Below are 25,293 nucleotides of genomic sequence, written 5' to 3'. Positions count from 1 at the left end.
AATTTTTCTCTGTATTTCAACCTGATTTCCTTTTTGAGTGAGAGAGTTCTGAGGACAAAAGCCATATTGTCTTCTTTCCTATCCTTCACAGTAACCAATTCAAAACTGTTCACAGAGCAGATAATCAATACCTATGATTTAATGAATAATGTGCCTACTAAAGACAGAACAAGAAGCAGAGGTTAATTTTAAAAGTCTATCAAATTTCAGACTCCTAATGAGAATTCCTTGAGTCTTCTGGTTTCACCTTTTTCACTATAATTGAAATGCCAAGCACAAACTGAGCAGTCTGCTAACAATCTGAAAAGAAAATATATTACAATGATTGTACAGGGAAACTTGGAAGTGATTTTCTCCTGGGCTGGGGGTTTAAACAAACAGGAAGCCCTGTTTAGGATTTGTCTTCATCATCTTTCATCACAAGTCAGCCTGACTTCCTGATGAAGAAATGTGGAACCGCTTTCAGGTTCTCAACCAGATTGGACAGAAATGCCAACTTTAAATGCAACTTTAAATTCAGAAGCTATTTCTGAACACCCGCATTTCCACCGGACCACAGATCTCTAAAAGTAAAATTTTGTCTCTTAATTTCTATAAGCAGTGGGCAAAAAATGGACCTTTTGTTCTAACTCCACAGTTAAAGGATCACATTTCTTTTCCACGACTGAGCATCCAGAGGGTATGAGGAGCAAACCATACAATCAAGAAGGATAAATTAATAATTATGGACTCCTTAAAGTGTTTTCTTCTCAGTATTAGCATATAGTTTCTGTAGATACTTGAAAAAATATTACTTATGAAATGAGACTTTAAAAGACTCTCTATTAAAATCTTATAGTGATTTCAGGATAGAAAGTACAAAATACATCATAATTTGTCTCTAGTCTATATATCTAAAACATACTTTTCAAAACTAGCAATTTCTTGTTAAACTTCAAATTTCATAAAATTGTTTTGTTTAAACTATCATTACTAAAACAACAAATATAGCAACTTTCAGGTTTAAGTAAAACTTGAGGATATTTTTTATTCAAATAGATAATTTTCTACAAAAACTCTAGATAAATTGATGATTCTTCTACATACCTAAAGAAGATGATGCCAAAATTTGATCAAAAGATACAAACTGAAAATGACTAGTATTTTATCTAATATTAAGTAGAAAAATACAAAATCAGGGCTCTTGCTACTCTCAAAATTATGTTGAACTACACAATATTTTTAACAATATTTGCCACACTGTGCAATAGAACTAAATACATGTGTGTGTGTGTGTATATATATATACACACATATATTCCTCATGCCTCAATGAGATTTTGAACACTTTGATCATCATCTTCCCATCCTCTGTAATGTCACTTTGTACCTCATAAATTTATATAATTATAAATTGATAATGTATAATGAAAAATAAAAAATAAAAAGTATATTGACTTACCAATTCTCACTATAGACATTTATCTACTGGGGCTAGATATATTTTTCACCTTTTGAATTTTCAAAACCTTTTCTCACGGTTATTTCCAAATATTACTTATTTCAAGTCTCCATTCTTATGCTTGAAAATGTTGGATTAACATAAGAAAGGAAGAGCTTTTATAATACAGATAAGGAAACAAAGAGCAGATTCATCAAATACGATTTTTATCAGACTAATAACAATACACGTCTGCAATTTAAACAAATCTTGACTGAGTTAAATTCTAGAAGGCATTGTTTAATGTCAAAGCCCAGAGGAAGACACTCTAGGCAACTACCACATCACAAACATTCCAGATGTTTCTTGAATACACAGTTCCCTCCCCACTATCAACCTATGACGACCACCATTCAGTCTTTTGTACTATTATTCTAAATTGCAAGTTGAATATTTATTTTTAAAAAACAAAAGAGAAAGAGGAAAATAAACTTGAACAAAAACATATACTTTGTTTTCTGTCCAAGAAAATAAAATGTGCATTTGTTGAGAAACATATGAACGAATTTCCTTAGAATGATGTAACCCCTCCTAAAAAAAATCACAGAAGTCATCACCATGGGTGGTAGGATGCTGAGTTTCCCACAGGAAGCAGCACAGGTAATTGCTTGTTTGTTTTTGTACTGAGAGGCATTCTATTATGTGCCTACAGGTTTCTTCTATGAGAAAATCTGCTGATGGGCCATTTTGTTTCAGGCATTTTGTAGGCATTTGTCTCATGTGTTTAGAAAGTCCATTATCTTAATATGTGTTCTGTAGAAGAAATGAGTAAATGGGAAATACATGTGGTTGGCAAAAAAGCTATACTATGACATAAGAAAAAAAATCTACAATAAAGTAAACATATGAATTCCACCTTTTAAAATATAGTCCCTTCTGGAATAAGACTGCAAATTGGAGAATAGCTAAATTATCTGTCCAGTTAAGTTGTCTGAAAGAAATTTAAAGTCAGGCCACTATCTGGCAAACCCCATGAAAGGAAGCAAGAATTCCTTCATCACTGCCTTCATCCCCACGGATCCCAGTGAGGTCAATTTAAGAGTTCTACAAATAACCCTGGCTGGTATACACTGAACCACATAGCATGCTAGATGGTGGGGATACAGAAATGAATAATATGTGGTCCCTGCTGTCACGGAATTTATTCCATCAGAAAAAAACAGACCCATAAACACATCATTCCAAAGTAACACGGTCTATAATGACAGAGCTATTCCCAGGGTGCAGTTGAATCCAAAGGAAAGGAGGGTACTTGGCTCAGTAGTAAGAAGGGAAAAGCCTCATGGAAGGCTTCCCAGAGGAGACAAGCTCTGTGCTGAGCTTGGAAAAATGGATTGGAGACTTGGAGTCTGCAAGGTAAAAATGGGCAGACAAACATTACACAAGAAGCACAGACACATAAATTCAAAGCAGGATGTGATGTCCTAGGCACTGAAAGACAGTATCACCAGGGTACAAATTTTAAAGTGGGAAGACGAGGTTGCAAGAGCGCAGATCTTAGGGAATATGTGTACCATGTTCAGGAGCTTCGATGTTATCCAGTGGGTATTAGGAAGCACCTGGAAAACAGAACTCCTCCAATTCCTTCATGTCCCTCCCTTGTCACCAGCACATAGGAAAACAGAAGTTGCCCACATCAGAAACAGGGGAGTAGAGGAGCAGGACCAGCCTGTTCTTTCTCCCCACCCTGCCGCCATCCTGAATTAGTGTGAATTCTCCCTGTGCAACCCCATTGGATTGAACATAGAGTATCTGGGACACAGAATAGAACGGTAATAAGCTTCACAAAGAAGCAATATTCGAAAAAGATGTTAATTCTAATGCATGGCAAGGGAACAAAAACATCAACAGCTATAAATCAGAGAAGGAAGGTGAAGCATGAGCAAAGGAGACGGCACATGTAGAGGTGTGGGAAAATACATGCAAGGATGAGAGGCGAATATCCAGGAATGCACTGCAAAGAGTGTAAATCATTGCAAGAGAGTATGTCTAGGTTTGTTTCACATGTGAAACAGTGTTTTGATGCTCAAATAAGTTATTCCTATACATATTGTAGAAGGTATATGATGGGATCTAGTCTAAAAATTTCACATGGAAATCATTTCCTACTTTATGTCATGGTCTATATTCACATATACAAATGAAATTAACCAGAAAAAAATATATATTGGAAATATTGAGTGAGAGAGTTGATCTGAGGGGAAAAAATAGGAAAAAGGAAGGCTGGCCAAAGGAGCAGAGACATAAACAACTACAGCGATAACAATAATCATAGAAAGCTTACTATGTGCTACTATGGGCAGCTAAGGGCCTTCAGTACATCTCATTTAATTCTCAACAACCTAACTGTTATTTTCCCCATGTTACAAGTGAGGAAACTGAAACTTAGAGGGTTTGAGCAGTAGAGATGCTAAACTGAGGCCACGCAGGTAGTAAATGGCAGGACTGGAACTGGAATCCAGGCCGTCAGAATCTAAATCCCCTAAGTGGGAAGAGATTGCCCTAGTAAAGAGAATAACTCCAGGTTTTAACAATGCATTTAGTGAGGCAATACGAGCAAAAATCAAACAAACAAAAGCCCAACAAAAACAAAAACAGACTTCCTTGAACAGAAATGTCATGAAAAAAGAAGAAACTAGGCTGGGGTAGTGGCTCACGCCTGTAATCCCAGCACTTTGGGAGGCCAAGGCAGGTGGATCACTTGAGGTCAGGAGTTCAAGACCAGCCTGGCCAACATGGTGAAACCCCATCTCTACTTAAAATACAAAAAGTAGCTGGGCATGGTGGCAGGTACCTGTAATCCCAGCTACTTGGGACACTGAGGCAGGAGAATTGCTTGAACCTGGGAGGCGGAGGTTGCCATAAGCTGTGATTGCACCACTGCACTCCAGCCTGGGTGACAGAATGAGACTATGTCTCAAAACAAACAAAAAAAATCCACCACAACAACAAAAAAACTAGTTTAATTATCTTAAGAATGTCTGTGATAAAAAATTAACATCTGTACTCTTTTTCCAGCATGTTCCAAGTATAGACCATTACGAGGCAAATAATTTGTTACTACAAACGAAGAATCTTGGATTATAAATGAAAATTCTGTAGGGAAAAAACAATGTCACACACCTAGAAAGAAACTATGAACAATATACCTTACTTGATATGCATACACATATTCTCCTAAGGAAAAAAAATTGCCATGCATGCAAGGCCTGGCTACAAAAGAAAGGGATTTGCCTAAAGTTCTGACAGTGGAAGTGAAAAAAATCACTTTAGAAAACGTCTCTTGACAGTAAAATGCATTTCTAATTAGCTGTATCTTTCAATTGGCTAAATAAAGAGAGCAACTAATTACTCTCACCAGGAGTTTCTTTATTCAATATTTTTTAGTCATAACTAATAACCTCGAGAGCTTCATGATTCTCAACCTTTCTTCATATTCGGGCAGTTAATCTGACTATTGGGTCTGATGGCTCTGTAAAAAGACACTGTCCTGAAAATTGTTATATTCCATAAACTACAGGTTAGTTCAAACATATAATAATGCCAGCTTCAAGAAGACAATCCATAAAGTCATCATTTTATATCTCTAATTTCTATATTAATCTTTTTAAAAACAGTGCCTTTATCATCATTATTAATACTTACTGGTGGCTGATGACATCTTTAAATGATTAATGCAGACTTACATTCCAAACATCCTAAAATTCATTGATTCAGCAAATTTGTATCAAATGTCTAACAGGTCAATGAACTACAGAGGATGTTTTAGTGGTAAGTAAGACAGGGAGTTGGAAACCAAGGGCCTTACAATTTAGTCAGCATCTCATTTTATCTACTAACTCCCATAATCAAGCATAAATACTTAAATAAACTCACAGGCTAATCTTCCATAATACCTCTAGCAAAGTTTATCTCCTAAGGGGCAATCTTTGTTCTATTTTCTGCATATCTTAACCATATTAAGAAACCCATCCCATTTAGTAAGACTTCTATTTCTATGTCAATGGTGAATATGTTGCCTGAAATTTGTACTTTTTCTTTCTAAATGCAGCAAAGCTCTAAATGTTCTTGTGGAGGAAGAAAGCTGACTACAGAAATTATTTACTTTTTTAAAATTTTAAATGTGACATCTTCAAGTCATACTTTCCACGATAAAACATTTCCACTTGCTGACGTGCTCCTCTCTAGCTGAAATGACACAATCATTTCAACCCACTGAATTTAAAACTGAAATGCCTTTCTTCTTTCAGAAAGAAACAGCCACCCTATGATTAAAACTTCCCACAGTTGCTTTTAAAGTGCTTAACGTTTAAAAAAAAAATAAAGTTTTCCTCTATTTTTATCAGAAATTACCCTCCCTACACAAACACTGTGGCTGGCTCTGAGTGGCTCTGCAACCGTAGCCTTGCCCTCCCTCCATTCCCCGACTCTTTCCAGGAGTGCAAGTGGACAGTTAGCTCCCTTTGAGGATTTTCTATCTTGTTCCATGGCCTCCCTCCAAACACTGGTTCCTTTCCCCTTTCCAGCGGCAGCTTCCCTCACATTGCTGAACAGCACAAAATGTCCTCTCACTCCGGTACTAGTTGCTATAGGAAATTGAGGTTTTAGATGATATAGCATTTAAACCAAACAACTTACTTAAACCTTTTCAAGCAAGAATATCTATGAATTACTCCTGAGATCATTATGTGTCCCTCTGCACTGCCTTAATGAGGTCATTGTCATTATTATTTATTCACCATACCCTTTCTAAATGTCTCTGTTATGCAAATCACTTTACTAGGCCCTGCAGCAGAGAACTTTATGAAATTGGTACCTGCCTGCCTTCTGGTAACTCAGTCTAGAGGAGGCCCATGCCAGCCTACATAGCTCTATCACAGGAAAATGCTACTGAAGTGCTAGAATAGAGTGGGGAAAAGGCAGAGGGAATGGGAATGTCAGGAAGAGAGTAGCGTGCGCAAGATTCTTGGGGGAGCTGTTGACCTTGGCAAGAAAAGATTGTATTGATGTTTTGAGATTCAGCTAAATGAAAGCATCAAAAAGCACAAAAATTACTGAAATAAAGTAAAGAGGGACCACAATTCCAAACAATTAAAACACAAATAGGTATTCTTTTTTGGAATAAGGATCTGCCTAACAAAATCTCAATGTTTATAGCTTGGGGGAAATCCCTGAGAAATAAAATAAAGATTCATAAGAATCAAGTTTTAAACCTTACTCATCTTAAGGCATCAACTGTCTCCAGGGACATGGGTGAGACTGGAACTCCTCTTTAGCTTATTTCCATTCCAATCTCAAGAATCTCCACTAATCCTGGCCACTCTCCCTCAGACAAAACTCCTTTGGTCTGCATGGTTCAGGTTTAATGAAGCCACAATGATGCCTTTGCCATATTAGTATATGGCTTTTCCACATTCAGTGTTCACTTAACAAACATTTGCTGAGTACCTATTACCTGCAAGACTCTTAGCTAAGGAAACAAAGATGAATAAAACATAGTTATTACCTTTAAGGAGCTCACAGCAGGAGATCATGCATATTAACAGCTACCTGAAACAAAATATGAGAAACACTGAAAGATTTGTAAGTATGGAGTTGCAGACAAACAAGAGAGGGGCAAGTAAATTGACAAAGAGAAGGAAAGGAACATTCTAGGAAGACTTCATAGCAAGGAGACCTTGAGGAGCATGCAGCAGTATGCTCACTCTTTGCCTACAGGATGGTAACCAACTATCTGGGAATGAAAACAAGAGTCAGAGTTTAAAGTAGAAGATTAAAAGGGTGAAGTATGCTCTGTTAAGGGGTCTGCACCTGTCCTATAGGCATTAGGAAGAACTTTAAGCTACTTAGAACATTTTTCTTAATCCATCACCTCAATCATTTATTTTTTTCTTTTTGTTACAAACAATCCAATTGTTATTTTTAATGTACAGTAAGTTACTGCTGACAGTAGTAACCCAGTTGTGTTATCAAATACTAGATCTTACTCATTCTAACTATATTTTTGTATGTATTAACCATCACCACTTCCTCCTTATCTATGACCCTTTCCAACCATTGATAACTATCATTCTACTCTCTATCTCCAAGAATTCAATTGTTTTAGGTTTTATCTCCCACAGATAAATGAAAACATGTGAAGTTTGTCTTTCTGTGCCTGGTGTATTTCACATACCATAATGACTTCTAGTTCCATCCATGTTGCTGCACATGACAGGATCTCATTCTTTTTTATAGCTAAATAGTACTCCATTGTGTATATTCCACGTTTTCTTTATCTATTCATCTGCTGATGGACAATGAGGTTGCATCTAAATCTTGTTTACTGTGAATAGTGCTGCAATAAACATGGGAATGCACATACCTCTTTGATATACTGATTTCCTTTCTTTGGGATTGTGGGATCATATGGTAGTTCTATTTTTAATTTTTCAAGGAAACTCCAAACTGTTCTCCATAGTGGTTGTACTAATTTACATTCCCATCAAGAGGGAAAGAGGGTTCTCTTTTCTCCACATCCTTGCCAACATTTGTGTTTGCCTGTCTTTTGCATTACTAACGACTGTTAAACAGAATATATATATATATTTTTATGTTTGACATATATGATATATATGTTATATATGTAAAGAGCTACTGTTACACTAATGTTATAATTAATGTTCTGATAATATAATCGGCACTGTATTATGGGCCAAGCATGGTGGCTCATGCCTGTAATCCCAGCACTTTGGGAGGCCAAGGCAGGTAGATCGCTTGAGGCCAGGAGGTCAAGACCAACCTGGGCAACATGGCAAAACACCATCTCTACAAAAAATACCAAAAAAATTAGCCAGATGTGGTGGCATGCACCTGTAGTCCCAGTTACTTGGGAGGCTGAGGTGGGAGGATCACCTGAGCCCAGGAGAAGGGGGCTACACTGAGCCATGATCATACCATTGCCCTCCAGCCTGGGTGACAGGACAAGACTCTGTCTCAATAAATGAAATAAATAAATAAATAAATAATTACATATGTACGTAATGAGAGAAATAAAGCTAAAAGTAGGAAAATGAATGAGGAGACTAATAGTTCAGGTAAGAGGTGAAGAAGATTTGAGCTTAGTGAAAATTGGGATTGAGAGAAAGACACAGAGAACTACTTCAAATGTATAATTGATAAGTTTTTGTTTCTGGTTTGGTTTGGGTCAGGATCTTGCTCTACTACTTAGGCTGGAGTTCAGTGGCACAATCATGGCTCACTGTAACCTCAACCTCATGGACTCAAGGGGTACTCCCACCTCAGCCTCCTAAGTATCTGGGACAACAGACACATGCCACCACACCCAGCTAATGTTTTTTAATTTTTTTGGTAGAGACAAGATCTTATATATTGCCCAGGCTGGTCTTGAACACCTGGCTTCAAGCAATCCTCCTGACTTGGCCTCCCAAAGCTGGGATTACAGGCTTGAGCCAAATGCCCAGCCTTAATTGATAAGTTTGGTTACCAGTTACATATGTGCAGCTGAGGGACTGAGAAAAATTTAGGAGGGCCTCTAGGTTTCTCGCTTGGAGAAGGGGCTGCAGAATTTCCATTAAGGTATATTGAGACTCGATTTATGTCCGAGCATGTCATTAATCTTAGAGAATGTCCTGCATGCAGATGAGAAGAATTCATATTCTGTGGTTGTTGGTTGGAGTACTCTGTAGATGTCTATTTGGCCCAATCAGCAAAGTTTACAATTTGAATTCAAAATTTCTTCATTGGTTTTCCGCCTTGATAATCTGTCTACTGCTGTCAGTGGGGTGTTGACATCTCCTCTATTATTCTGTGGATGTCAAAGTCTTTTCTTAGGTCTAGGAGTAATTGCTTTACCAATGTACTTCTGCTAGGTAAAACATTAGGTTGTTTTATGTCTTCTTTATAAAGGCATTTAGCAGGATAAACTTTCCTCTTAATGTTACTTTTGCTGCATCCCAGAGGTTTTGGTATATTGTGTATCTGTTTTCATTTGTTTCAATAATTGTTCTGCACACAGAACCTCCTCTAAGATTGACCACATGCTTGGACATAAATCAAATCTCATAACAATTCTGCACCCCCTTCAGCAATAATTTGCTTTACCAATTGCTTTACCAATGTTGGATATGTATATATATAGAATAGTTAACTCTTCTTGTATAATTGAACCCCTTATCATTATGTAATGCCCTACTGTGTCCTTTTTTTACTGTTGCAGGTTTTAAAAGTCTATTTTAAAGTTTGCCATTTGCATGATAGATCTTTCTCCATCCCTTTACTTTGAGCCTTTGGGCATCATTAAATGTAAGATGAATCTCTTGAGGACAGTAGAAGGATGAGTCTTTTTTTGTTGCTCAATTTGCCACTCTATGTCTTTTAAGTGGAGCATTTACACTGCTCAATAAATTCAAAAATATCAAATTTATACCAAGTAGCTTCTCAGGCCACAGTGGAATAAAAATAGAAATCAATACTAAGAGGAACTCTCAAAACCACATAAATACATGGAAATTAAACAACTTGCCCCTAAATGACTTTTGTGTAAAAAACAAAATTAAGGCAGAAATCAAAAAACTTTTTGAAACAAATGAAAATAGAGACACAGCACACCAAAATCTCTGGGATGTGGGCAAAGCTGTATTAAGAGGAAAGTTTATACAGCTAAATGGCTTCATAAAGAAGACATAAAACAACCTAACCATGAACCTAACAGAAGTAGAAGAACAAGAACAAACTAAATCTAAAGCTAGAAGAAGAAAAATATGTAAAATCACAGCACAGTTAAAAGAAATTGAGATCCCCCAAAAAACATACAAAGGATCAATGAAAAATTGGTTCTTTAAAGTATTATCAAGGTTGATAGACTGATAGCTAGAATAACCAAGAAAAAAAGAGAGATCTAAATAACACAATCAGAAATAACAAGGGTGACATTACAAGTGATCCCACAGAAATACAAAAGATCCTTATAAACTACTATGAACACCTCTATGCACACAAACTAGAAAATCTAGAGGAAATGGATAAGTTCCTGGAAAAACACAACCTTTCAAGATTGAACCAGGATGAAACAGAAATATTGAACATACCAATAACAAGTAATGAAAATGAATCAGTAATAAAAAGAAAAAAAACCTACCAACCACAAAAAAGCTCTGGACCAGATGGATTCACAGCCAAATTCTCCCAGATGTACAAAGAGCTGGTACCAATCCTACTGAAACTATTCCAAAAATTTAAGAAGAAAGGACCCTTCCCTAACTCATTCTACAAAACCAGTGTCATCCTGATACCAAATCTGGCAAGGGCATACAACAAATAAAGAAAACTGCAGGCCAATATCCCTGATGAACATAGAAGCAAAAATGTTCAATAAAATACTAGCAAACTGAATCCAGCAGCATATCAAAAAGTTAGTTCACCATGATCAAGTGGGCTTTATTCCTGGGATGCAATGATTGTTCAACAGACACAGATTGAGAAACGTGATTCATCACACAGAGAGAATTAAAAACAAAAACCAAATGATCATCTCGATAGATGAAGAAAAAGCTTTGCATAAAATCCAACAACTATTCATGATAAAAACCCTTAACAAAGTAGGGATTGAATGAACATACCTCAAAACAATAAGAGCCATCTGTGACAAATTCACCACTAACATCACAATGAATGGGTATATGCTGGAAGCATTCCCCTTGAGAACTGAAACAAGACGAGGATGTGCACTGTCACCACTACTCAATATAGTACTAGAAGTCCTAGCCAGAGCAATCAGATGACAGAAAGAACTAAAAGGCAGCCAAATAAGAGCAAGTCAAGTTATCCATATTCACTGACAATATGATTCTAGACCTAGAAAACCCTAAATATTCTGCCAAAAGACTTGTAGACCTGATAAACAACTTCAACAAAGTCTCAGGATACAAAATCAACATACAAAAATCAGCAGCATTTCTTTTTTTTTTTTTTTTTTTTGAGATGGATTCTTGCTCTGTCTCCAAGGCTGGAGTGCAGTGGTACAATCCCAGCTCACTGCAGCCTCCTCCTCCCAAGCTCAATCAATTCTCCTGTCTCAACCTCCCAAGTAGCTGGGACTATAGGCACACGCCACCACGCCCAGCTAATTTTTGTATTTTTAGTAAAGACAGGCTTTCACCATGTTGGCCAGGAAGGTCTTGATCTCCTGACCTCGTGTTCTGCCTGCCTCGGCCTCCCAAAGTGCTGGAATTTCAGGCGTGAGCCACTGCGCCTGGCCAATCAGCAGCATTTCTGTACACTAAACCTGAGAACCAAATCAAGAATGCAATTTCACTTACAATAGCCACAAAAAATAAAATACTTAAGGAAAAAATGAGATATGTAGATGACACAAACAAATGGAAAACTATTTTATGCTCATGGGTTGGAAGAATCAATATCATTAAAATGTCCATACTGTCCAAACCAATCTACAGATTAAATACTATTCCCATCAATTACCAATGTCACTTTTCACAGATTTAGAAAAAACTATTCTAAAATTCATATGGAACCAAAAAAGAGCCCAAATAGCCAAGGCAATCTTAAGTAAAAAGAAAAAAGCCAGTAACATCACATTACCCAATTTCAAACTATACTATAAGGCTACAGTAATGAAAACAGCATGGTAATGGTACAAAAATAGATGGATAGACCAATAAAACAGAATGCAGAACCCAAAAATAAAGCCACACACCTACAATCAACTCCTCTTTAGCAAAGTCAACAAAAATTACAATGAGGAAAGGATATTCTATTCAATAAATTGTGCTGTAAAAACTGGCTAACCATATGCAGAAGAATGAAACTGGACTCTGATGTGTTACCATATACAAAAATTAAGTCAGGATGGATTAAAGACTTAAATCTAAGACCTTCAACTATAATAATCCTAGAAGAAAAGCTAGGAAATACTCTTTTAGACATTGTCCTAGGCAAAGAATTTATGATGAAGACTCCAAAAGCAAATGCAACAAACGAAAAAAATAGACAAATGGGACTTAATTAAACTAAAGAGCTTCTGCACAGCAAAAGAAACCATCAACAGAGTAAAGAGACAACCTACAGGATGGGAGAAAATATTTGCAAATTATGCATCTGACAAAGGTTTAATATCCAGGATCTATAAGAAACTTAAATCAACAAGAAAAAAACAAATAACACCATTAAAAAGTAGATACTTCTCAAAAGAAGACATACAAGAGGCTAACAAATATATGAAAAAATGCTCATCATCATTAATCATCAGATAAATAAATGCAAATCAAACCCACCATGAACACCATCTCACACTAGTCAGAATGGCTATAATAAAAAAGTCAAAAAATAACAGATGTTGGTGAGGTTGCAGAGAGGGAATGCTTATACACTGTTGGTGGAAATGCAAATTAGTTCAGCCCTGGTGGAAAGCAGGTTGGAGTTTTCTCAAAGAATTAAAAATAGAATTACCATTTGACCCAGCAATCCCATTTCTGGGTATATACTCAAAGGAAAATAAATTATTCTATCAAAAAGACACATGCACTTGTATGTTCCTTACACAACTATTCTAAATAGCAAAGACAAGGAATCAACCTCGGTTCCCATCAATAATAAACTGGATAAGGAAAATATGTTACCTATACACCATGGAATACTACACAACCACAAAGAAGAACAGAATCATGTTTTTTGCAGAAACTTGGATGCAGCTGGAGGCCATTATCATAAACGAATTAATGCAGAAACAGCAAATGAAATACCCCATGTTTTCACTTATAAGTGGGAGCTAACCTTTGGGTACATCCACACACAAAGATGGGAACAATAGACACTGAGGACTCCATAATGGAAGAGTCGTGGAAACGGGGGTTGAAAAAGTACCTATCAGGTTTTATGTTCACTATTTGGGTGAGAGGATCATTAGAAGCCCAAACCTAAGCATCACACAATATACCCATGTAATAAATCTGCACATGTACCCCCTGAATCTAAAATAAAAAATATATATTTTTTAAAAAGGAAATCTCCCTCCTTATAAAAAAGTTACACTGAGCATAATAAAGGTAGAGCTGTTTGAGGCAGAAGAATATAAGGTGATTGAAGCTTATTAAGTAAGTGTTATCCATTAGTAATTCAAATTGATTCATCCAGAAGTTAGTTGAGAAAATTTATGACAACATCCTGCTCCCCACACAAAGATACATGGGAAAAGTAGAGAAAAGAATTCAGGATGATTTTATCTTAGACTAAAATAAACATTCAATAGAAAGATAACTGGAAAAATCTCAAAACAGTTGGAGAGTAAACAACACATTTCTAAATAACACAGAGAGCAAAAAGAAATCTCAAGAAAATTTTTAAAATATTTTGAACTGAATAAAAATGAAAACACAACAAAATTTGTGGGATACAGTGAAAGCAGTTCTTAGAGAAAATTTATAGCACTGAATGCATGTATTAGAAAAAAGAAGGATCTAAAATTGATCATCTAAACTTCTACCTTAGGAAACAGGGGGGTTGGGGGCAGGGAAGAGCATATTAAATCACAAGTAAGCACAAAAAAAAGAAACAAGAAATTAAAGCATAAATCAATGAAACTTACAAAAGGAAATAGAGAAATAAATGAAACCAAGAGCTAGTTATTTGAAAACAGCAATAAATTAATGAGCCTCTAGACAGGCTAAGAAAAACAGAAGACACAAGTTACTAACATGAGAAACAAAAGAGAGGACATCATTACAGATCTCATGAATATTAAAAAGAAAATAAAGGAATATTTTAAACAACTCTTTGCTCACAAATTTTGTAACCTAGATGAAATGAACCAATTCCTTAAAAAACACAATCTACCACAGGTCACACAAGGAGAAATACGTAATTTGAACAGCACTATGTTAAAGAAATTGAATCAGTAATTAATAGCCTTCAAAACAGAAATCACTTGGGCATGATAGATTCACTGGTGAATTCTACCAAACATTTAAGGAAGAAATTATATCAATTTTCTCAGAAAATAGAAGCAGAGGAAGAACTTCCTAACTCATTCTATGGAGACACAATTACCCTAATACAATAATGTGTACAGTGTGTCAATGTAAATTCATTAACTAACAAATGTACCACTCTGGTGCAGGATTTTGATAGTGGGGAAGACTGTATAAATGTGAGGGGAGGGAGATATGGGAAATCTCTATACCTCTGTCCAATTTTGCTGTGAATCTAAAACTGCTCTGAAAAATGAAGTCTATTTTTAAAAACAAGATATTAAAAAGTAAATATTCAAGCATTACCTTTTTAAATGTAATTTTATTTATTTATTTATTTTTATTTTTCTATAAGTTATTGGAGTACAGGTGATATTTGGTTACATGAGTAAGTTCTTTACTAGTGATTTGTCAGATTTTGGTGCACCCATCACCCAAGCTGTATACACTGCACCATATTTGTAGTCTTTTATCCCTCGTCCTCATCCCACTCTTCCACCCAAGTACCCTAAGTCCATTGTATCATTCTTATGCCTTTGCATTCTTATAGCTTAGCTCCCACATGTCAGTGAGAACATACGATGTTTGGTTTTCCATTCCTGAGTTACTTCACTTAGAATAATTGTCTCCAATCTCAACCAGGTCACAGAAAATGCTGTTAATTCATTCCTTTGTATGGTTGCGTAGTATTCCATCGAATATATACAGCACAGTTTCTTTATCCACTCATTGATTGATGGGCATTTAGGTTAGTTCTACGTTTTTGCAATTGTGAATTGTGCCTCTCTAAACATGCATGTGCAAGTATCTTTTTCACATAATGACTTCTTTTCTTCTGCATAGATACCCAGTAGTGGGATTGCTGGATCAAATGCTGATTTAATGCAACTATCAAATGGTAGTTCTACTTTTAGGTTTTTAAGGAATCTTCACACTCTTTTCCATAGTGGCTGTACTAGTGTACAGTACACTGCTGGCTGTACCAGCAATGTAGAAGTGTTCCCTGATTACCAAATCCATGCCAACATCTACTGTTTTTTGATTTTTTGATAATGGCCATTCTTGCAGGAGTAACATGGTATCTCATTGTGGTTTTCATTTGCATTTCCCTGTTCATTAGTGATGTTGAGTAGTTTTTCATATGTTTGTTGACTATTTTTATATCTTCTTTTGAGAACTGTCTATTCATGTCCTTAGCCCACTTTTTGATAGGGTTGTTTTTTCTTACTGATTTGTTTGAATTATTTGTAGATTCTGAATATAGTCCCTTGTCAGATGTATAGATTGTGAAGATTTCCTCCCACCCTGGAGGTTGTCTGTTTACTCCGCTGACTGTTCCTTCAGCCGTGCAAAAGCACTTTAGTTTAATTAGGACCCAGATATTTATCTTTGTTTTTATTGCATTTGCTTTTGGGTTCCTGGTCAAGAAATCCTTGCCTAAGCCAATGTCTAGGAGGGTTTTTCCAATGTTATCTTCTAGAATTTTTATAGTTTCAGGTCTTAGGTTTAAGTCTTTAATCCATCTTGAGTTAATTTTCGTATAAGAGATGAGGATTCAGTTTCATTCTTCTACATGTGGCTTGCCAATTATCCCTGCACCATTTGTTGAAACGGGTGTCCTTTCCCCACTTTATGTTTTCATTTGCTTTGTCAAAAATCAGCTGGCTGTAGGTATTTGGGCTTATTTCTGGGTTCTCTGTTCTGTTCCATTGGTCTATGTGCTATTTTTATACCAGTACCATACGGTTTTGGTGACTATGGCTTTATAGTACAGTTTGAAATCAGGTAGTGTGATACTGCCAGATTTGCTCTTTTTGTTTAGTCTTGCTTTGGCTATACGGGCTCTTTTTTGGTTCCATATGAATCTCAGAATTGTTTTTTCTGATTTTGTGAAGAATGGTGGTGGTCTTTTGATGGAGATTGCATTGAATTTGTAGATAGTTTTTGCCAGTATGGTCATTTTCACAATATTGACTCTACCCATTCATGAGCATGGAATGTGTTTCCATTTGTTTGTGTCATCTTTCTTACAGCAGTGTGTTGTAGTTTTCCTTGTAGACGTCTTTCAATTCCTTGGTTAGGTATATTTCTAAGTTAGTTAGTTAGTTAGTTAGTTTGTTTGTTTGTTTGTTTGGTTGGTTGGTTGGTTGGTTGGTTGGTTTTTGCAGCTATTGTAAAAGGGGTTGAGTTCTTGATTTCATTCTCAGCTTGGTTGCTGTTGGTGCACAGAAGACCTACTGATTTGCATACATTAATCTGTATCAGAAAACTTTGCTGAATTATTTTATCACTTCTAGGAGCCTTCTGGAGACGTCTATAAGATTTTCAAGATAAACAATCATATCGTCAGCAAACAGTGACACTTTGACTTCCTCTTTACTGATTTGTACGCCTTTTATTTCTTTCTCTTGTCTGATTGTTCTGGCTAGGACTTCCAGTGCTATGTTGAAGAGGAGTAGTGAGAGTGGGCATCTTTGTCTTGTTCCAGTTCTCAGAGGGAATGCTTTCAATTTTTCCCCATTACATATTATGCTGGCTGTGAGTTTGTCATAGATGGCTTTTGTTACATTAAGGAATGTCACCTGTATGCCAATTTTGCTGAGAGTTTTAATCATAAAGGGAAGTTGAATTTTGTCTAACGGCTTTTCTATATCTATTGAGATGATCATGTCATTTTTGTTATTCTTACTGTTGGTTTGTTTTTGTTCTGTTTCCTTTTGTTTGATTGTTTTTAATTATATTTTAACTTCTGGGATACATGTGCAGAACATGCAGGTTTGTTACCTAGGTATACATGTGCCATGATTGTTTGCTGCACCCATCAACCTGTCATCTACATTAGCTATTTCTCCTAATGCTATCCCTCCCCTTGCCCCCAACCCCCAACAGGCCCCAGTGTGTGATGTTCCCCTCCCTGTGTCCATGTGTACTCATTGTTCAACTCCCATTTATGAGTGAGAACATGCAGTGTTTGGTTTTCTGTTCCTCTGTTAGTTTGCGGAGAATGATGATTTCCAGCATCATCAATGTCCCTGCAAAGGACATGAACTTATCCTTTTTTATGGCTGCATAGTATTCCACAGTGTATATGTGCCTCATTTTCTTTATCCAGTCTAACATCAATGGGCTTGTGGGTTGGTTGGTTCCAAATCTTGCTATTGCAAATAATGCTGCAATAAAGATATGTGTGCATGTGTCTTTATAGTAAAATTATTTATAATCCTTTGGGTATATACCCAGTAATGGGATTGCTGGGTCAAATGGTATTTCTGGTTCTAGATCCTTGAGGAATTGCCACACTCTTTCAACAATGGTTGAACTAATTTATACTCCCACCAACAGTGTAAAAGTGTTCCTATTTCTCGACAACATCTCCAGCATCTGTTGTTTCCTGACTTTTTAATAATTGCCATTCTAACTGGTGTGAAATGGTATCTCATTGTGGTTTTGATTTGCATTTCTCTAATGACCAGTGATGATGAGCTTCTTTTTCATGCGCTTCTTAGCTGCATAAATGTCTTCTTTTGAAAAGTGTCTGTTCATATCCTTTACCTGCTTTTTGTTTTAGTTGTTTGTTTTTTCCTGTAAATTTAAGTTCCTTGTAGATTCTGGATATTAGCCATTTGTCAGATGGATAGATTGCAAAAATTTTCTCCCATTCTGTACGTTGCCAATTCACTCTGATGATAGTTTCTTTTGCTGTGCAGAATCTCTTTAGTTTAATTAGAACCCATTTGTCAATTTTGGATCTTCTTGTACTTGCTTTTGGTGTTTTAGTCATGAAGTCTTTGCCCATGCCTATGTCCTGAATGGCTTTGCCTAGGTTTTCTGCTAGGGTTTTTATGGTTTGGGGGGTCTTAGGTTTAAGTCTTTAATCCATCTTGTGTTAATTTTTGTATAAGGTGTAAGGAAGGGGTCCGGTTTCAGTTTTCTGCATGTGGCTAGCCAGTTTTCCCAACACCATTTATTAAATAGGGAATCCTTCCCCATAGCTTGTTTTTATCAGGTTTGTTCAAAGATCAGATGGTTGTAGACGTGTGGTGTTATTTCTGAGGCCTCTGCTCTGTTCCATTGGTCTATATATCTGCTTTGGTACAAGTACCATGCTGTTTTGGGTACTGTAGTCTTGTAGTACAGTTTGAAGTCAGGTAGTGTGATGCCTCCAGCTTTGTTCTTTTTGCTTAGGATTGTCTTGGCTATACAGGCTCTTTTTTGGTTCCATATGAAATTTAAAGCAGTTTTTTCTAACGCTGTGAAGACAGTCAATGGTAACCTGATGGGAATAGAATTGAATCTCTTAATAACTTTGGGCAGTATGGCCATTTTCACGATATTGATTGTCCTACCCATGAGCACAGAATGCTTTTACATTTGTTTGTGTCCTCTCTGATTTCCTTGAGCAGTGTTTTGTAGTTCTCCTTGAAGAGGTCCTTCACATGTCTTGTAAGTTGTATTCCTAAGTATTTTCTTCTCTTTGCAGCAATTGTGAATGGGAGTTCACTTATGATTTGGTTTTCTGTTTGTCTATTATTGGTGTATAGAAATGCTTGTGATTTTTGCTCATTGATTTTGTATCCTGAAATTTGCTGAAGTTGCTTATCAGCTCAAGGAGTTTTGGGGCCGAGATGATGGAGTTTTCTAAATATACAATCATATCTGCAAACAGAGATAATTTGACTTCCTCTCTTCCTATTCAAATACCCTTGATTTCTTTCACTTGCCTGATTGCCCTGGCCAGAACTTCCAATACCATGTTGAATAGGAGTGGTGAGAGAGGGCATCCTTGTCTTGTGCTGGTTTTCAAAGGGAATGCTTCCAGATTTTGCTCATTCAGTATGATATTGGCTGAGGGTTTGTCATAAATAGCTCTTATTATTTTGAGATATGTTCCATCAGCACCTAGTTTCTTGAGTGTTTTTAGTGTTAAGGGTGTTGAATTTTATCAAAGGCCTTTTCTGCATCTATTGAGATACTCCTGTGACTTTTGTCATTGGTTCTGTTTATGTGATGGATTACATTTATTGATTTGTGTATGTTGAACAAGGCTTGCATCCAGTGATGAAGCTGACTTGATTGTGGTGGATAAGCTCTTTGATGTGCTGCTGGATTTGGTTTGCCAGTATTTTATTGAGGATTTTCACATTGATGTTCATCAGGGATATTGGTCTGAATTTTTCTTTTTCTTTTTTTTTTTTTTTTTTTTGTTGTGTGTCTGACAGGTCTTGGTATCAGGATGATGCTGGCCTCATAAAATGAGTTAGGGAGGAGTCCCTCTTTTTCTGTTGTTTGGAATCGTTTCAGAAGGAATGGTACCAGCTCCTCTTTGCACCTCTGGTAGAATTAGCCTGTGAATACTTCTGGTCCTGGGCTTTTTTTGGTTAGTAGGCTCTTAATTATTGCCTCAATTTCAGAGCCTGTTATTGGTCTATTCAGAGATTCAGCTTCTTCCTGGTTTAGTCTTGGGAGGGTGTATGTGTACCAGGAATTTATCCATTTCTTCTAGACTTTCTAGTTTATTTGCATAGAGGTATTTATAGTACTCTCTGATGGTAGTTTGTATTTCTGTGGGATTAGTGGCAATTTCCCCTTTATCATTTTTTATTGTGTCTATTAGATTCTTCTCGCTTTTCTATTAGTCTGAGTAGTTGTCTATCTATTTTGTTAATCTTTTCAAAAAACTGTCTCCTGGATTCATTGATTTTCTGAAGGGTTTTTCATGTCTCTATCTCCTTTAGTTCTGCTCTGATCCTAGTTATTTCTTGTCTTCTGCTAGCTTTTGAATTTGTTTGCTCTTGATTCTCTAGTTCTTTTAATTTTGATGTCAGGGTGTTGATTTTAGATCTTTCCTGCTTTCTCATGTGGGCATGTAGTGCTATAAATGTACCTCTAAACACTGCTTTAGCTGTGTACCAGAGATTTTGAGATGTGTCTTTGTTCTCATTGGTTTCAAAGAACTTAGTTATTTCTGCCTTAATTTCATATTTACACAGTAGTTATTCAGGAGCAGGTTGTTCAGTTTCCACGTAGTTGTGCAGTTTTGAGTGAGTTTCTAAATCCTGAGTTCTAATTGATTGCACTGTGGTCTAAGAGAGTGTTTGTCATGATTTCCATTCTTTTGCATTTGCTGAGGAGTGTTTTACTTCCAATTATGTGATGAATTTTAGAATAACTGCTATGTGATGCTGAGAAGAATGTATATTCTGTTGATTTGTGGTGGAGACTTTTGTAAATGTCTATTAGGGTCTGCTTGGTCCAGAGCTGAGTTCAAGTCCTGAATAACCTTGTTAATTTTCTGTCTCATTGATTTAACACTGACAGTGGGGTGTTAAAGTAACCTGCTATTATTGTGTGGGAGTCTAGGTCTCTTTATAGGTCTCCAAGAACTTGCTTTATGAATCTGGGTGCTCCTGTGTTGAGTGCATATAGATTTAGGATAGTTAGCTCTTCTTGTTGCATTGATCCCTTTACCATTATGTAATACCTTTATCTTTTTTGATCTTTGTTGGTTTAAAGTCTGTTTTATCAGAGTCTAGGATTGTAACACCTGGTTTTTGTTTTTTTTTTTTCCTATCCATTTGCTTTGGTAAATATTCCTCCATCCCTTTATTTTGAGCCTATGTGTGTCTTTGCACGTGAGATGGGTCTCCTGAATACAGCACACTGATGAGTCTTGACTCTTGGTATCCAATTTGCCCTGTGTCTTTTAATTGGAGCATTTAGCCCCTTTACATTTAAGGTTAATATTGTTATGTGTGAATTTGATCCCATCATTATGATGCTAGCTGGTTATTTTGCCCATAAGTTGATGTAGTTTCTTCAAAGTGTCAACAGTCTTTAGATATTGGTGTGTTATTGCAGTGGTTGGTACCGGTTTTCCCTTCCATATTCAGTGCTTCCTTCAGGAGCTCTTATAAGGCAGGCCTGGTGGGACAGAATCTCTCAGCATTTGCCTGTCTGTAAAGGGTTTTATTTCTCCTTCACTTATGAAGCTTAACTAGGCTGGATATGAAATTCTGTGTTGAAAATCCTTTTCTTTAAGAATGTTGAATATTGGCCCCAACTCTCTGCAGAGAGATCTGCTGTCAGTCTGATGGGCTTCCCTTTGTGGGTAACCCGATGTTTCTCTGTGGCTGCCCTTAACATTTTTTCCTTCATTTCAACCTTTGTGAATCTAACAATTCTGTGTCTTGGTGTTGCTCTTCTTGTGGAGTGTCTTAGTGGTGTTCTCTGTATTTCCTGAATTTGAATGTTGGCCTATCTTGCTAGGTTGGGGAAGTTCTCCTGGATAATATACTGAAGTGTGTTTTCCAACTTGGTTCCATTCTCCCCATCACTTTCAGTTACACCAATCAAACGTATGTTTGGTCTTTTCACATAGTCCCATATTTCTTGGAGGCTTTGTTTGTTCCTTTTCATTTTGTTTTCTCTAATCTTGTCTTCACCCTTTATTTCATTAAGTTCATCTTCAATCTCTCATATCCTTTCGTCCACTTGGTCAATTTGGCTACTGATATTTGTGTATGCTTCAAGAAGTTCTCGTGCTGTGTTTTTCAGCTCTATCAGGTCATTTATGTTCTTCTCTAAACTGGTTATTCTAGTCAGCAGTTCCTATAACCTTTCATCAAGGTTCTTACCTTCCTCGCACTGGGTTAGAACATGCTCTTCTAGCTCAGGGGAGTTTGTTATTACCCACCTTCTGAAGCCTACTTCTGTCAGTTCATCACACTCATTCTCCGTCCAGTTTTGTTCCCTTGCTGGTGAGGAATGTGATCCTTTGGAGGAGAAGAGGCATTCTGGTTTTGGGAATTTTCAGTCTTTTTGCACTGGGTTTTCCTCATCTTCATAGATTTATGTAGCTTTGATCTTTGATGCTGATGACCTTTGGATGGGATTTTTGCATGGGAGTCCTTTTTGTTGATGTTGATGTTATTACTTTCTTTTTCTTAGTTTTCCTTCTAACAGTCAGGCCCCTCTTCTGCAGGTCTGCTGGAGTTTGCTGAAAGTCCACTCCAGACCCTCTTTGCCTGGGTATCACCAGCAGAGGCTGCAGAACAGCAAAGATTGCTGCCTGTTCCTTCCTCTGGAAACTTTGTCCCACAGGGGCACTGGCCAGATGCCAGCTGGAGCTCTCCTTTATGAGGTGTTTGTCATTTGTCAATCCCTGCTGGGACGTGTCTCTCAAGTGCTCTGCTGGGAGATCTACTGCTCTCTTCCAAGCCAGCAGGCAGGAACATTTAAGTCTGCTGAAGTTGCACCCACAGCCGCCACTTCCCCCAGGCACTCTGTTCCATGGAGATGGGAGTTTTATCTATAAGCCCCTGACTAGGGGTGCTGCCTTTCTTTCAGGGATGGCTGCCCAGAGAGGACGAATGTAGGAAGGCAGACTGGCTACAGTGACTTTGCCACACCATAGTGGGTTCTGCCCAGTTCGAACTTCCCACGCAGCTTTGTTTACATTGTGAGGGGAAAACGCCTACTCAAGCCTCAGTAGTGGCAGATGCCCCTCCCCCCACCAAGCTGGAGCATCCCAGGTTGACTTCAGACTGCTGTGCTGGCAACAAGAATTTCAAGCCAGTGGATCTTAGCTTGCTGGGTTCCATGGTAGTGGGATCCACTAAGTTAGACCACTTGGCTCCCTGGCTTCAGCCCCCTTTCCAGAGGAGTGAGCAGTTTTGTCTCGCTGGGGTTCCAGGCGCCACTAGGGTAAGAAAAATAATGCCTGCAGCTACCTCAGTGTCTGCCCAAACGGCCACCCAGTTTTGTGCTTGAAACCCAGGGCCCTTGTGGTGTAGGCACCTAAGGGAATCTCCTGGTCTGCGGGTTGTGAAAACTGTGGGAAAAGCATAGTATCTGGGCCAGATAGCACAGTCCCTCACAGCACAGTCCCTCATGGCTTCCCTCGGCTAGGGGAGGGAGTTCCCCACCCCCTTACACTTCCTGGGTGAGGCAATGCCCTATCCTGCTTCTACTTGCTCTCCATGGGCTGCACCCACTGTCTAACCAGTCCCAACGTCATCAGCCAGGGACCTCAGTTGGAAATGCAGAAATCACCTGCCTTCTGCATTGGTCTCGCTGGGAGCTGCAGACTGGAGCTTTTCCTATTCGGTCATCTTGCCAACATTCCGATCATGTGATTTTTGTTTTTAATTCTGTTTATGTGACGTATCACATTTATTGACTTGCATCTTTTAAACCATCCCTGCATCCCTGGTATGAAACCCACTTGATCATGGTGGATTATCTTTTTGATATGTTGTTAGATTCAGTTAGCTAGTATTTTGTTAAGGATTTTAGCATCTACTTTCATCAAGTATATTGATCTGTAGTTTTCTTTTTTGGTTATGTCCTTTCCTAGTTTAGGTATTAAGGTGATACTGGCTTCATAGAATTAATTAGGGAGGATTCCTTCTTTCTCTGTCTTATAGAATAGTGTTAAAAGTTTTGGTACCAATTCTTTGGCTATCTGGTAGAATTCTGCTGTGAATCCATCTGATCCTGGACTTTTTTTGTTGGTAATTTTTTAATTAGCATTTCAATCTCACTGCTTGTTACTTGTCTGTTCAGGATATCTAATTCTTTCTAATTTAAGCTAGGAGGGTTGTATTTTTCCAAGAATTGATCCATCTCTTCTAGGTTTTCTAGTTTGTGTGCGTAAAGGTGTTCATAGTAGCCTGGAATCATCTTTTGTATTTCTGTGGTATCAGTTGCAATATTTCCCGTTTTGTTTCTTACCGAAGTTATTTGGATTTTCTCTCTTCTTTTCTTGGTTAACCTTGCTAATGGTCTATCAATTTTATTTATCTTTTCAAAGAACCGGGCTTTTGTTTCATTTATCATTTTTATTGTTTTTTATGTTTCAATTTCATTTAGTTCTGCTCTGATTTTGGTTATTTCCTTTTTTTCTGATGGGTTTGTGTTTGTTCTTCTTTCTCTAGTTCCTTGAGGTGTGACCTTAGAAGGTCAGTTTGTGCTCTTTCAGTCCTTTTGATGTGGGCATTTAGGGGTATGGACTTTTCCCTTAGCATTGCCTTTGCTGTATCCCAGAGGTTTTGGTAGGTTGTGTCATTATTGTCATTCAGTTGAAAAATGATTTAATTTCCAACTTTATTTTGTTTTTGACCCAATGCTCATTCAAGAGCAGGTTATATAGTTTCCATGTATTTGCATGGTTTTTAAGATTCCTTTTGGTGCTAATTTCCAGTTTTATTCCACTGTGGTCTGAAAGAGTACTTGATATAATTTAAATTTTCTTAAATTTATTGAGGCTTCTTTTATGGCCTATCATATGGTCTATCTTGCAGAAAGTTCCATGTGCTTTTGAATAGAATGTGTATTCTGTGGTTTTTTGATAAAATGTTCTGTATATAGCCAGGTGAGGTGGCTCATGCTTGTAATCCCAGCATGTTGGGAAGCCGAGGCAGGTGGATCATGAGATCAGGAGTTTGAGACCAGCCTGGCCAACACAGTGAAACCCTGTCTCTACTAAAAATACAAAAATTAGCTGGGCATGGTGGCGGGTGCCTGTAATCCCATCTACTCAGGAGGCTGAGGCAGGAGAATCACTTGAACCCAGGAGATGGAGGTGAGTGAGCTGAAAGTGTGCCACTGCACTCCAGCCTGGGCATTCGAGCTAGACTCCATCTCAAAAAAAAAAAAAAAAAAAAAAAAAAAAAAAAATGCTCTGTATACATCTGTTAAATCCATTCATTCTGAGGTATAGTTTAAATCCATTGTTTCTTTGCTGACTTTCTGTCTTGACGACCTGTCTAGTGCTGTCAGTAGGGTATTCAAGTCCCCCACTATTATTGTGTTGCTGTCTATCTCATT

The 25,293-nt window shown here is 37.4% G+C and overlaps 1 long non-coding RNA gene across 7 annotated transcripts in view; it reads right to left on the bottom strand.

Moving 5' to 3' along the window:
- Positions 1-25,293, bottom strand: part of LOC119621742 (uncharacterized) — a 472,197-nt gene that overhangs the window by 240,411 nt on the left and 206,493 nt on the right. For all 7 annotated transcript variants that reach the window (XR_012093424.1, XR_012093427.1, XR_012093425.1 and 4 more), the window contains one exon: positions 6,987-7,030. This is a non-coding gene — a long non-coding RNA (uncharacterized lncRNA). The remainder of the gene's footprint in view (positions 1-6,986; positions 7,031-25,293) is intronic.

The sequence above is a fragment of the Chlorocebus sabaeus genome, chromosome 7 (genome assembly GCF_047675955.1).
Source record: "Chlorocebus sabaeus isolate Y175 chromosome 7, mChlSab1.0.hap1, whole genome shotgun sequence".
Taxonomy (NCBI): domain Eukaryota; kingdom Metazoa; phylum Chordata; class Mammalia; order Primates; family Cercopithecidae; genus Chlorocebus; species Chlorocebus sabaeus.
The sequence above is the reverse complement of the archived record's forward strand: the minus strand, read 5'-3'. Positions and strand labels throughout refer to the sequence as shown.